The sequence below is a fragment of the Mirounga angustirostris genome, unplaced genomic scaffold, assembly GCF_029215605.1.
Source record: "Mirounga angustirostris isolate CCGP_5_RB_7025 unplaced genomic scaffold, mMirAng1.0.hap1 SCAF_2, whole genome shotgun sequence".
NCBI classification, from domain to species: Eukaryota; Metazoa; Chordata; class Mammalia; order Carnivora; family Phocidae; genus Mirounga; species Mirounga angustirostris.
In genome coordinates this window covers 77,501,911-77,517,463 of record NW_026991710.1, presented here as the reverse complement: position 1 = coordinate 77,517,463, position 15,553 = coordinate 77,501,911, and the positions used below count along the sequence as shown (strand labels likewise).

The 15,553-nt window shown below is 36.9% G+C and overlaps 1 protein-coding gene and 1 non-coding gene across 2 annotated transcripts in view; one reads left to right on the top strand and one right to left on the bottom strand.

The window, feature by feature from the left end:
* The window catches only part of UNC5C (unc-5 netrin receptor C), a 347,498-nt gene that overhangs the window by 153,473 nt on the left and 178,472 nt on the right, over positions 1-15,553 (top strand). The gene's annotated exons all lie outside the window — the stretch shown is intronic.
* On the bottom strand, positions 1,323-1,453 carry LOC135363716 (small nucleolar RNA SNORA63). The gene has a single exon (XR_010409783.1). It is a non-coding gene; the product is annotated as a small nucleolar RNA SNORA63 (small nucleolar RNA).

Here is a 15,553-nt window from a genome sequence, read left to right as displayed (position 1 = left end):
GACCAGAATTTCTATTTAAGCATTGTCATACGTGTCCAAGCATTGGACATGTCCAATACCCTTTATTTTGCTGACATCTTGTATAGGTTTCTAATCTTGGATTATAACCCATATGAATATCCATTAAGATCCACAAGAAGATCCTCACAGAGGAAAAAAAAAAAAAAGTACTTTACCACATTAAATTAAGCATAAGAGAAACAAACTGAGGGATCTAGAGGGGAGGAGGGTGGGGGGATGGGTTAGCCTGGTGGTGGGTATTGAGGAGGGCACATTCTGCATGGAGCACTGGGTGTTATACGCAAACAATGAATCATGGAACACTACATCAAAAACTAATGATGTAATGTATGGTGATTAACCTAACATAATAAAATAAATAAATAAATAAATAAATAAATAAAATTTAAAAAAATTAAGCATAAGAGGAGCTCAAGGCAAGGGCCTTTTTGATGGAAAGTGAGAACAGGTCCAACATCCGTCCTTCCCAAAAAGGCAAGGATGCGGCCATGGTGTCTCTGGCTGTCAACATTCTTGTCCTCAAGACAGACTAGCAAATCACAGCTCTGCAGAAGTTTGTCTGTGTTTGTTAGGGAGAACATCAGCATCAGGGAGACTGAGAAATCATCTGCATCTCAAAGGATAAGCAGGCAGTAGACAGAGAAGCACAGTGAGCTTCAGAAAAATCAAAGGCAGTGATGTCCAAATCATGCAGCTGTGCTGTGTGCTCAGAAGAAAGAAGTATTTGAAAGATCAGTGTTGTAGGAAAGAAGATAAGACTGAAAAAAATGTGGACATGTGAATGCTTAACCAACAGTATATGCAGAAACTGTATCAAGGCATAATAGTGGTGTCAGAGACCAGCTAGAAATTGGTTGTAATAATACAAGAGTGGGGGTGGGGGGCGCGGAAGGTGGTTGAAGAAATACATGGGAGAAACATTAGAGAAATTATAGGAAGAGACACTGCAGGTTATGATGGATGATTAGAAATGAATCAAGACAAATTTCAGAGTGGGTACCAGCAATAACAGTGACACCGTAATCAGAAGCTTTATATAGAGAGAACGTTCGATGTTGTTTAGAGAGGACTGAGGTTTTTTTTTTAAAAGATTTTATTTATTTATTTGCAAGAGAGAGACACAGCGAGAGAGGGAATACAAGCATGGGGAGTGGGAGAGGGAGAAGCAGACTCCCTGCTGAGCAGGGAGCCCGATGTGGGGCTCGATCCCAGGACCCTGGGATCATGACCTGAGCCGAAGGCAGACGCTTAATGACTGAGCCACCCAGGCGCCCCTCAAGTCAGTGTTTTACTTGGTAAACATGTCTGAGACCATGCATCCCTGGCTGCTAAGCACCATGGCGGACAGGGCTAGAAAGGTAACAGCTTTATTTTGAGCAGGGGGCAAAGACAAGGCAGCACTTTACAGCTACATTGTAACTAGATCCTGCATCGAGGACTGAGGTTTTTTGATGTTTCAACTTTGTATCAATGTGGTTCAGCCTCTAAACAACTTTTAGACTTTGGCTTTTGCAACAATCGTCATTCTTTTAGCGCCTGATTTTTCTCAGCTCATTACTAAAATACAGCCAAATAAAAGAACTCTGAACATATCAGAGCTCAAAAAGGAGGTGCATTTCTGAACACGTGTAATTTGAGGTCCCAGGAGGATATGCAGGAAGGTTGCTTAGTGGAAGTTGTCATCATGGGACCGTGCCTTCAGCCACTGGCCCGCAGAGGTAACGTGTGGCAAGCCATCAGCAGAAATAATGATTTTGTTGTAATATGAAGATTTACAAGTTAATAAAGACATTTTTGTTTCCTCCTTTTAATAATGTAAGAACCATCAACTCAATTCAATGCTATCAATAGCAATGGAAACTTCTGACACTTTTAATTGCAGAACCCTAGAATATAATACCCTGTGCTATTAAAAACCATCTTTCTATGTTTTATAGTTCTATGAAACATCATTGAAAATCCTTTGGCTTTATTTCTTACTTGTTTGGTGATGGTAAAAATGAATTTTAATGAAAATATAAGTTCTTTACGAGAATAAAATGAAATTGAGCAGTCCGACGTTGAATGTTCTCTTTTTACAAATTGTAATCTGCAATTTTTTATAATATGAGCAATTCAACATATCTGTACAATAGGGAAAAATCATAAAAAAGCGCAGTTGTATTTCCAAAGCATGTTTGAAATAAAATGAGGTCCTTATGAGGATGAAAGTTCTTTTTTCTTTAATTACAAAGCACTAAGGGAATAGATGATATAAACAGGGAATCCATACTTGTTCCCACAGTTGAAGACATTTTGCCTCACTCTGGGAGATCTCCCACTGACAATGCCAAAAGGGCTCCAGTCTTCCATCAGGGCACAGACGTAGCGACAGGAAACTCATCACCATTCTCCCCCTTTTTAAACTCCTTTATTGGTCGCACCAGTCGGCCAAGTCAGACACTTCATTCTTAACATATCCCTCTCCTCAGTTACCCATATCCAACCAAAGACCTCATCTTCTCAGTTGAGCCTTGAAGGATCTTTGACATTTCCTTTCTCATCTTTTCCAAAACCACAGTTCTGGTACAGGCTCCATAATATCAGCAGATTTGCAATGCTCTCCTACGTACTAATCCCCTTTTCTGTCTTCTACCTCTTCAAATTCCTTTTCCACACAGCTACTGAAGTAATTATTTTTATTTTTATTTTTTGCTCAATAGATGTTTTATTTTTTTAAACATTTAAACATTTTTTTATTTTAAATTCAGTTAATTAACATAAAGTATTATTGGTTTCATTCTTATGTAATACCCAGTGCTTATTACATCACATGCCACCTTTAATGTCCATGACCCAGTTACCCCATACCTCTACCTCCTCCCTTCCAGCAACCCTCAGTTTCTCTCCTATGATTAAGAGTCTTTTATGGTTTGTCTCCCTCTCTGATTTCATCTTGTTTTATTTTTTTCCTCTCTTCCCTTATGATCCTCGGCCTTATTTCTTAAATTCCACATATCAGTGAGATCATATGATAATTTTCTTTTTCTGATTGACTTATTTCACTTAGCGTAATACCCTCTAGTTCTATCCACGTTGTTGCAAATGGCAAGATTTCATTTCTTATTGGCTGCATAATATTCCATCATATACATATATATATATGTCCATATATATATATGGACATCCGGGCTCTTTCCATAGTTTGGCTATTGTGGACATTGCTGCTATAAACATTGGGGTGCAGGTGCCCCTTTGGATCACTATATTTGTATTTTTGAGGTAAATACCCAGTAGTGCAATTGCAGTCATAGGGTATGGAGTAATTATTTTTAAATGGAAATTGGAACCTGTTACTATTTCCTGAAAAACTCTTTAATGGCTTCTTGCCAGGATTCATTCAAGTTTCTTGCTTCTACCTGCCAGACCCTTACCGTCTCTCCAGCCTTTATCCACACTCAGGTACGTGCAACCTCTGTTCCAGCTCTACCAAACTTCCTGTGCTTCTTCACAGCTGCTGTCTTGGGCCCTGCTTCCGTAGCATGGCAAGTTTACCCTTTACCCACTTGCCCACCGAACCAGGTCATCTGTCAAGATTCTACTAAAATATACTCTCCTCTGACCTCTTCCCTTGCATGCACAATTTATTCTCTTTGCTTTATACCTCTATCTATTATTCCCGTATTTGTAATTTTTCAATTTTTGTCTCTATTATACAGTGACTTCTTTAAGGACAGAGACTATTTATATGCACATTGGATTTGCAAGCCAAGCATAGAACCTAGTACGTAGTAGTTATTCAAGAAATATTTCCCACATGAAGTTGAAGAGGAGGCAGAGATGAGCTTAAAGTTAGGACGGGGCGCCTGGGTGGCTCAGTTGGTTAAGCAACTGCCTTTGGCTCAGGTCATGATCCCAGGGTCCTGGGCTCCCTGCTCAGCAGGAGGCCTGCTTCTCCCTCTCTCACTCCCTCCGGCTTGTGTTCCCTCCCTCGCTGTGTCTCTCTGTGTCAAATAAATAAAAAATAAAATAAAATAAAATAAAATAAAATAAATAAAAAAATAAAGTTAGGACAATGATCAGTTCTCTTCTTAGCCCTACACTGACAAGGTTTCATATAAAGCCTGTTGACAAATACATAGATTTCAACTATAAATATTTCCACATGTGCATATGTATGTTACATATATATTTGAGATATATATAATTAGTTATATTTATGTATAATAAAATATTTGGGTTTGAAATGGACTGTTCTAGTTACTTTCTTTTAGAGTAAAACATTTTTTCACACTCTGCTACTAATTTAATAAATGACCCTCTATGAGGTAGATTAGTGAATGCTATTGATAAAAGTGTTTGGTGTATTAAAGTAGAATAATGTCTTTTTTAAGTGAAAGATGACAGAGACAAATCTGAGTATCCTGATGAGAAGGGGCAGTGGGAGTGGGTCTTTTTGAGAAGATGAAAGGGTGACATGTGCCCTTATTTGCCGGTGTAATGAGAATGTCCGTGTCTCGGCTTATTAAAACTTGGGAAGTTTATATTAAAGCTGGTTGTCGTGCTTCAATTAAGTTAGCAAATATGGATGTCAATATTATCACAAATGCAATACTGGAACTGATGTTTGGTCCTGTCTTGAATGTGCTGATTAAGTCTAGTATTCAACTCCCTCCTATTGAATAAGGAGTAAAGAGCCTGGCATTTTGCTCATCACAGAAATCTCCTTGGTATGCTGTTGTTTGGTATTTATATAAATAGGCTGGTAGAAAAGGTAAACAGACTCATCATTAAGTTGTTGTATTGAATCAGTAAAGCGATAATTGAGTCTTAATATTCCCAAACAGAAATCTTGAGGATGACTATTATGGGAATAGTTTTTTAAAAGGAGAAAACATTAAGTCACCAAAAGAGATTTGTTTGTAACAGTCTGTTTTTTTTATGTATTTAACAACAACAATAAAGAAAATCCATGCACATAGCGTTTGGAGTACTTATCCCTTTAAAGCTGTTCATCGGTTTGGAAAAGATGTCTGGCTAAAAGTAATATATGTGTGTATATATATATAAAAGTAATATATGTGTGTATATATATATATATACACACACACACATAATGCATATTATATATGTTACTTTTAATGTACTCTAATATATATATATATATTTTTTTAAAGATTTTATTTATTTATTTGAGAGAGAGAGAGAGAATGAGAGAGAGCAAGCACATGAGAGGGGGGAGGGGCAGAGGGAGAAGCAGGCTCCCCGCCGAGCAGGGAGCCCGATGCGGGACTCGATCCAGGGACTCCAGGATCATGACCTGAGCCGAAGGCAGTCGCTTAACCAACTGAGCCACCCAGGCGCCCTGTACTCTAATATATTTTAATATACTTCCAATAATTATTGTATTGTGCTAGATATATCTCAGACAATTTACATTTTCTTTTTTTTGGAAGAAGAAAAATATGAGAACATACTGATGATTTAGCTTCTTTTTCTTCATCCTCTTCTCTTTTTTATTTGTTGTTTTCACGCTTATCTTCGGCTTTGATATTGCACGCAGCTTTGGCAGCATTGCTTACTGTTTATCCTAGCAATGCTTCTGCATAGGGCCTCAATTATCATATCGTGCTAACAATACAGTAAATGGAAATTTGGGGAAAGCAACAGTGGGCACTGCTGTGTATCTGCAGTAAGTTAATCAGATTTTGATCCCCTAAAACTAACACAGCCCACAAGACAGATAGCCCTATGCTACAGTAAATTGTTTCTTAGCAGGAAATCTACAGTAGCGGTGTAATTTGGACAATGGAGCGTTTGACAGCTAACCCATCAAAAGCGGTGCACCCTGAGGAAGTCGCTCACTTCCAGCTTTACATTCAGCCAAGCATTGATAAAGCAGTGGCTAAGTGGGAGAATCAATTTAGAATCAATTGATGGCAAAGCTGTTTATCCCATTGCCAAAAGGGGATACAGGCAGATAGGAGATTCCTCCACCTGGGGACACTATACTATGTACTTATCCAAATTAGGGGATGGGTCACCTATGCCTTATGAATTCCTTTTGAGTGCCAGTTTGCTCATATATTAATAAGTGTGACTGAAAGCTAAGGTATAATCTGTTCCCAAAAGATTGGTTTATACGAAATGACACAGGATAGGATAGTTGAACATTTTCTCTCATGCAGTGTACTAGAAGTAATCAAATATGAAAGATGATGTTTGTGACTTCAAAGCAAAAAGATCTTTGGAGAACATGTACATTACATTTATGTATGGAAGTTCATCTTGTATAGTGGGCCATAAAGTGTTAAAATATTAAAAAGGAATAAAGATGACTGTAATTCCCAAATGAGGAGAGCACTTCTTTGAATGTGAACTTTCTATGTTGTTGTTTTTTTTAATATAGACAAAGGACACAAAGTTATTTCCCATATCCTACAGTTATCACCTATTCTTTTCTGTTTAAGAAAAAGGTTTCAGGTTCGGATCCCCACCGCATATCACAACTTGCAATAAAGAAAGACCAGAGATGCCAGTGACAGTGGAGCCAAGAGAGCTAGCAAAGCTGTGACAGGGAGAAGCCAGTGGTGGCCGTGAAACCAAACCCATTGTCGTATCTGCTGGGTAGTGTGACCAGGGGAAGAGTGATTCACTCTAACAGGTGTACTAACCAGACCAGGGGCAGCATGCCATCCAAAGCAGAGCCAAGCACCTGTGCTTAGGAGTAAAAAGCAAAGGGAAGCAGCATTGAAAAGTGTTTCAAAGACCAACATGGCAACGGACTACAAGCTTGCAATTATGGGACCTCATTACCACCCAGGGAAGTGAGACAAGTCCGTTAATACGTGCTAAATGCAAGACTTCTGTCACATGGAAAAGCCATAAAGAGTGGGAAGCAGAACAAATGCAAAGAAAAGAAAAAAAGCATTATGGAAGTGTGACAAGCAGCGAAGAAGAAAAAAAATGTTATGTTTCTGAATTTTGTGATGCTTGTAATTCTTGTCTTTTTTTCAGATTCTTAATTTTTTATGACTTCTTTTCTCATTTTAAGTAAAATATTTTGGCATTTAAGTTTTTATACATGATTTTGGATTATTCTTCTTAACATGGCCTCCCAAATTCTTTAAGCTTCAGGTCCCATAGAACCTGGACATATTCATGCAGGTCAGGGAAGATGATGTTGGTAATGAGGACTTTATGTTTGTAAGGTCCGGACGCTGGACTGTGAAACAGGCCGCTGTGACCTGAACCAACTCATTAGTGTCACTTGCAGTGTGGCTGGGAAACCTGGACACCAGATTCTCACTGAGTATCATCTCAGGCTCCTGAACTTGCAGGTGGCCGCTTTAGTAACCCTAGCATTGGGCTTTGCTCTTTTCTTCTAGTAACAGCTGCTACCGACCAACTGACCTTCACACACAGGTACATTCTTACCTACATTCCAGCACTGTGGTCAGCAGCCGGTCACTGTTAAACTGATACGATGCAGCATGAGAAGACCCCATTGTCTGAATATCCTAGTAGCCTTGGCAATCTATAATTTTCATCTAATATTTTAGCAGGGTTTTGGGCTTTTTTTTTTTAATGTCTAGTCACCTAGATTGTCGTTTAGGTCATTGGTAAATGTATATGCAATATTTTAGACAGTATTTCCAAATCCCCATTATTAATAAAACACTTAAACGTTAGAAGTAACGTATCAAATAATTAAGTTGTCCAATTTAATTTGGCATTCTAATATCTAAACTTTAGACATATTCAAAATTTAATAATTTTTGTTAAAGTTAATACTACTCAAAGTTACTGTCTCATAGATAGACATATATGGTGGTGGTGCTTTCCTTTTGGGGAAAGCCAGAGAAGACATGTTTATTTGAAAAACTAAATAAGAAGATAGAAGAATAGGGGTGGTTCTTTTACACTCCTTCTATTTCCATTTTCTTTCAGTGCCATCGCACCCACACAGAGACACAACTTTCTTTTCACAGCAAATCTGCTGTGAACTTCAAGCACCTTCATGAATAATTTCACAGAAATATACAATCAACACATCCAGCTCCATGATGTAGATCTTCAAAGTGGCTCTTTTAGAATCACTATGGATGTTCAATAATGATGAGTGTTCATACTCAGAAGCAAAGCATACATCTCATTCTGTGCCTGTAAGAAATTCAAGTTGTTTCCTGTGGTTTGATGATAGTCCAGTAATTTTTTTTCAAAAACGTATGACTCTAAAATAAAAAGCTCATTAAGAATCTATTTATATAAGAACAATAATAATGTTAGGGATTAGAATTTAAAAATATTTGGATTCTAAGTATCTTGTTTCCTTTTCTTGTATATTCTATAAAAATCTTCTTTAGTACACGTTGCATACTTAACAAATATTCATTACAATGAAAGCTTTAAATCAGTGTGGTAAAATTGAACAAAATATGAACTTTCACATTTTACTTGTCACGTGGTCCCCAGGAGAGAGCACCTTTCCTTAATGAGGTTAAATTAATTAAAGTGGGCTCAGTGCTATTAGCTACATGCAAAATCTCAAGCTAAATGCTTAATCATAGAAATTAGACATGATCGTTTAATGAATTCTGAATAAATAGTGTGGTTTTACTCCAGGATATTCACAAAAAAGAATTGTTCGTCACCACAGGAAAAAAGATGAGAAAAATAGCATCACAGCAAATCTGGAGATTTGGTTTACAAGCTTTTATTTTTTTTAAATTAATGACTAATTTTAAGAAGTTATGTTGAAGATGGTCACATAAGGAATATAGAAGTCTTAGATATCAGGAAAAACAGTAATTTGTATTTACAATTATACTAGTGATGTTGAATGTTCTTTATAATGTGTTATTTACATTCCATCCAAATTTGACCATGTTAATGAGATATAAAATGTAAATTGATAACCTTGATTTTTATTTTTAAATAAATTTAAATGTTCTATATTATTTTAAACACTAAAATCAAAATATTTTTTAAAGATACATTTAAAGTACATGGAAAGAAACTTGATACGAGAATGTATCTAAAATAAAAATTGGAGCATGAGAAAATGGGACCAAATATGATTGCTTTCCATCAAAGAGAGTTAAGTCAATGTAGAGGGCATGAAAACAAAGTAAACAACAAAGAAGAATTTCAAAACAGATGCTTTAAAGAGGATGTTTCGGAAAGCTTTCTAATGGAGAATGAGCGAAGTGATAAAAGCAACAAATGCCATAATAATACCTCACGTCTTTATGTCATCAAGCCACAAGTCTTCCAGGGACTATTTGTGGCTCTTATCCATTTCCTAGCCCAGTCTTGAACAACCCTTCCCCAGGAGTAGTTGACAGAGCCCACAAGGGCATGAGGCGTCACCGCCATCTTGTCACCTCCTTATCTTAAGCCTGCCTTCTCCCAAGATTCCTTATCCTGCCTCACAAGAGCCAAGTGGTTGTTACTCTGACGGCTGCTGAGCACTGATCTACCACCATGTGAAACTAAATCATGTGAAACTAAATCCAAAATTCCACAAGGAATAGGGTCAACCTATCAGTGAAAATAATAGCCCATTTGAGCGCTTCTTCTTTCTCTGACCGGAAGGCAAGCTCTCCAGAGTCCACTGGGGATATTTCCTAAAAACACTTTGAAAGCTCACACATGTGTGCTGTGATTTTTAGAAAGCAGGATACTCTGCTTGGGGAATAGGAAGGCCTCCACAACAATGAAAAATGACAGAATCGGGAAAGATCCACGAGCAGGTTCAGAGGATTCCGCATAATTTAATGTTGTTGATGTTTCTAAAGCTTAGATGATTGCTTATTAAAGACTTCAGCAAGTTTATAGAAATAGCACTCGCTACATGCTAGTCACTATATGGCACAAACCTATTTTAGCAAATTTTCCAATAGTGCACAGCATGCATCTGTGACTGAGACAAAAATCAATGCTTATGGATTTAGCAGTGTAATCCTATCACTTGTTCTGTGAGATATGATTTGAAATGTAAAGTATGTTAAGACTTAAGTGAACTTGGAGGCATGGAGTCTCTGGGGTGTTTCTTAGTATCCTATTTATTATTGATCAGACTATATTTCTTTATTGTCTCTCTACTCCTTGCCCCAGTTATCCTTTTTCCCCTATTTACTGATAGTCTTTAAATTATGTGTATCAGAACCAATAAATTACCCTCAGTATGAATATTTATTCCTACTTTCAAAACGACTAATGATTTTAAAGCTCTTAAACCACAAACACAATCATGTGGCCAATCTGGTTACATCTTAAAATACTAGTAAAATATTAGGTGAACATTCTATGTTTTATGAAGAAAATTTAGTGTTTTCTCTAGAAATACAATACAAAGTCAGTGAGTCACCTATTTCTAAGTAACCTTAAATAACCCAAAATTATCATGTTTGGTATCTATAGGAAGTCAGTAAGGTAAAATTTTACAAGTTGTGGTTTTTAATCTAACTTAGTAAGATTTTGAAATCAGATGCTTGCCCTCAAATTTACTATGGAAGAATAATTAAATGAAGTTTGAAGTAGTAAGAGCTACCTGGAGTCTTTCATTCAGTCATTCAATAAATATCTGTTGGAGACCTATGGGTGTGCTAGTCACTAGCAGGCCCTGGAACAAAGTCCTGACTCCACACTGCTCATATTTCAATGTTCCCTCCTAAGCTCTCTGCAGGAAGCTATTACTAACTGGAATTTACATATCCCATGTTTGTTTGGACCTGCAAAAAGTTTGACTTTTTAGCTCCTAAAATGATCATCATAGTAGCCTTAGGATATCATAAAAATAGTTAGTTACATGGACTTTTATTAGCACTTTAATTTAGCCTGATTTGAGATAAAATTCAGCCCAGTTTAGATGTTCCCCTCATTAATAGATTATATCTCTGAGGGGCGCCTGGGTGGCTCAGTCGTTAAGCGTCTGCCTTCAGCTCAGGTCATGATCCCAGGGTCCTGGGATCGAGCCCCGCATCGGGCTCCCTGCTCAGCGGGAAGCCTGCCTCTCCTTCTCCCACTCCCCCTTCTTGTGTTCCCTCTCTCGCTGTCTCTCTCTCTGTCAAATAAATAAATAAAATCTTTAAAAAAAAATAGATTATATCTGAGAATCTGATTCTTAGCCGCTATTCTGAAAGTGGGTTATACTTTGCATTTACTGTACACTTTAGATGATTCAGTTGCCAACTAATCTGAATTCTAAAAGCTGTATTTCCTCTCAAGTCATTATGCTGTACACCTTAAATATATATAGTGCTGTATGTCAGTTATAGCTTAATAAAACTGAAAGGAGAAAAACCTATAATTTTCATTCCCATCAGCATATTCTTAATTTGGGGAGGAAGGAGACCTGCAATGGAAGTTGGGCCACTCACTCTATAAACTACCAAATCTTGTGTTTCTGTGAACGAGGTGGCTTTTAGCCATGGGTGAAAGTAGTGTGTGCCTCATTTGTGAAAGTAATTATGGAAGGGGGGAGATCTGTTCCCATTGGTGTGAGCGCTCCTTGCTTGGATGCATGTCTTTATCTTTAAAGTTTGTCACTGAGAAGGAATCCTTCTGAATACTCTGAACACTATGGATAGTATCTGCTTACCCAGGCAGTCTGAGTCTTTTAAAAGTTATTTTGTCTTTAAAAGAGCAAATCCACAGAATGACCTTCAGCTACTATTAATCCATCTAAATGTAGGGCGTGAATGCAGAACACATCTGCCATCTGTCAGCTGAGAATTCCCCTGCCACTGCCCCGACCCCCACTCCCCCCCCACTCCCTGCAGAGTCCTCTTGGGGCTGAGATAACTTAGGGAGAAGTCTTTCTTTGCTGGCAAGGAAGGAGTGCATTTAGACTAATCATTAAAATCCATTACCTAACAAAGTGCATGTTCTTAAGAAACATAGTGATACTTGCCAATGAATTAATCAGCAAAACAGACTATGAGAAGGTGAGATTAGCAGTCTCAGAAAAGATCAGAATCCATGAGATGCCAAAGCAGTTTCTAGTGCCATAAATCTTAGCCCAGTTAGAGGGATTTTCTCTTAACAATTCAGAATTCTATCTGGATTTGGTCCCTTTGTTGCTCCACACTGTGTTATATCTGGGGCTGGAGCAACGACCAAGACTTTTCTTGGAGCTTGCTAGGGAGAATCATTTATTTGAATAATTGATCATTCAATTAGTAGAGCAAATGTTGAACAGTTGGACAGCTCTTTTTATCAGTGTTGATGGGAAGTAATTGGCTGTAGTTCATTATAAAGCAGAAAATTGAAAAGTGTGATTTTAAAATAAGAATATTAAAGACAACCTTCCCCCCACAACAAAGCCTTCTTACTTACTTTTTGTCATAGCTGTTTGATTGACCTTTTCCCGTGGGTGCATTCCAAAATATAATCAAGCAACTGATTACGTTCCCTGAATATTACGAATTGTGATTTGCTTATACAAATTCTGTATAATGTTAAACAATCCTGCAGAGCTGAGGCCTGAGTAGGGAATGATATTAGCGCTTCATTGGGTTTAGCCTAAAACACCAGTGAAGAGACAGGCCACCAAAACTGTTGTCTAGGGGCACTACGCATCCCCTCCAGCTATGCTGACTTTTCCTTTAATTTGTAAAAAGCAACTGTAGTTTCCAGAAAAATGCTTACTTAAATGATCAAGCTTGAATTTCTAGCAATGAAATAATGGATGTATGGTGTATTATACACAATAGCATTAATTTATTTGAAAAGTAACTTGAAAATACTTAAGGAAAAAGGAAAAATTTGGAAAAGCAAATCAAAGAGTTGTAGATTACCCTTATTTTATGTTAAGTCTAATCTAATGTCAAGGACTGTAATTTCTTTCAGAATGATACATTCATAACTTAGTTATCATAATAAAAAATAGAGAAAATCTATTTTATTTTTTAAAAAGAAAACTTCTAAAAATATAATAGATTACTGGTTTTCAAGCTGACCCTGTTTTAAACCAACACAAATATTGGAACACCTGCATATCTACTTTTTCCTATAGAACATGGGGACAGTTTCAATATTTACAGTCTATTTCCTTTTATTCTCTAATATCAGATAACCTGTTTCATTGAGTAGAAAATACGAATCACTTTATAGGTCAACAATACAAGGTGCAGAGCGAACATCTTTCACTGAAAAAGTGTGTGTGTGTGCCCATATTTATGACATATATCTATATCTCAAAGGCAAATTTTTAAAAAAGATTTATCTAAATCTCAAGGGTATTCATAAAGATGACTTAATGAATCAAATATCTTTTATGTTTATTGCCTTTATTTTAAATATTTTTATATAAGAAATATTAAGTAACATTTTAATTATTACAAATTATATATAACATAAAATAATATTAAATAGTGAGCACTCTTCTTTTGTTCCTGGATTTGCAGGGACTCTCTTAAGGAGTTTGCCATTGAGAGCATTGCTTTTCATTGTAAAATAGGTACTTTACTATTAGAAAATTTTCCTCCTAATCTTATTTTTGGTTGTTTTATTAGGAGTGAGTGTTTAAGGTTATCAAATATCTTTTTGGCTCGAATTAATTATATGATGTTTTGGTTGTTGTTCAGATAAGCCCATTATATTAACACATTTTCTTTATAACAATCACCTTTGCATTCCTACTATTGTATCGTTCTGTTTCTTCTTCATTGCAGAAAGAATATCTATACATTTCTTGAAAATGGTTTCATTTAAAATAATCTGTTGTTTTTGTTGCCCTGTGTGGCAGTGTAGAAAATTTATTTTTCTCTGAGATTAAATAACCTTAAGAGAAGCTACTTTGATAATGGTTTCTTCGTATTAATTTTAACTACGTTTTAAAATATTTTCTTCAATTATGTCCTTAATGACTAATTCTAATTTATTTTTACGTTGATTCAGAACCCTGATTATTTACTTTCTATGTCTGTCAGCTTCTCTCATATTTTTTTAATTTAGTTTTTTATTTGTTCATCCACTTCTTCCCCAAATGTTAATTGAGGGTTAACTACGCGACAAGCCACTAGACAAGGTGGGTGAAGGAAAGACAAATAAGATAAAATGTTCACTTCTCAGTCTCTGTTAAGTATTTTCAGGGTATGTTACTCCAATCTGTTATTTGCCATGTCATTTCTACTTTTAAATGCTTGAAGTGCTAATTTAAATATTTACTATTATAATTCAATCTATTGTATTATTATAATTAAGCTCTCAAGACATTTTTAACTACCTGAGGATTAATAACGTGATTTTTTTCCCCTGAACTTTGTATTTACTTTATATGACCCATATACTGTGTTTGATCCATACTTCTCTACTTCCTTCTTTTCCTATTTTGTAGAAAGACTGACTGGTACTGACCATATCACCCATAAGCCTGCTTTAGAGGCTTACTGTTCTGGCCCTTGCACTCTAGGGGGTTCCCACTGTGGCTCTTCTATGCCCCTCCTCACGCACCTCCCAGTCTAGGTTTGCAGTGAGTACCCAGGACTTCAGTATTCTCTGTTCAAATGGTTCTTGCTTGATTCTAAGGCATATATATCATGTCCCTGGGTCTGTCCTCTCAAAGGCAAACCTTGCTGCCAGTATGTAAATTCCTAGGTCTAAGGGGTGGCCAAGGGCAACTGTTCGTAAGGATTGTGGACAGAGCTTCTGCAGGTATATGGGGATGACCATCTGGGTGGGTGCCTACACGGCAGCTCATTGCAACTAAGGGATCCAGGAGTGGAAAGAGAATGCATCTGCTCTTCCCAGGCTCCCAAGGGCCTCAACATGGAACTCAGAGCCCATAAAGAATGATAATGTAGAATTTAGTCATATAGTAAATCCCTGGAAGGTGTATTTATCAAGATTAGGGATGACAAATATTTAATAGTTAGCTTGATTAATAACCTTGAAATATTTAGACATACAGTATGTGGGCCTCCATTTGCACTCTTGTCTGAGTCCTGCAAATGTTGGGGGAAGGTCTGTGTTGACATATTATTTTCCTTTGTTTTCTTGGATTAGTTTCCTAATTCACTCAGAGCGGTCCTTGAGGGATGCTGCTTTGACATTTTCTTTCTCTTTTCTTAACATTAGAATGCACACTCCCCAAATTTATGTTGGGATGTAAACCTGCTTACAATATAATTGAAGGGCTAATTCAAATCCATTCTTCAGATTTACCAGATGATGACAATTGGGGACCAACCAGAGATCAGACCTTATCTATGGTGATTTGATTAGAGATTGTCATCAAAACGGCTTCATTATATTTAGAATTGCTTCACAAACCAAGAAGAAATAATGTATTTACTCTTGTTTTCTTATTTTGAAGCCCAACATAGTTTAATAGCCAAAAAGGAATTAATGGAACTATTCCACCTTTTTGCCACATTTGTAAAAGCAGTCAGTGTCTTTCATTCCCTCTCCCATAGACTAACAGCTAGGCCATTTATTTCCTAGAAACTGGAGGTCCATTCACTTATTCAGTAGTCATCTGCTGAATACCTACTATGTACCTGTCACTGTGCTAGTGCTGTGGATACAGCAGTGAAATAAGTGAAGA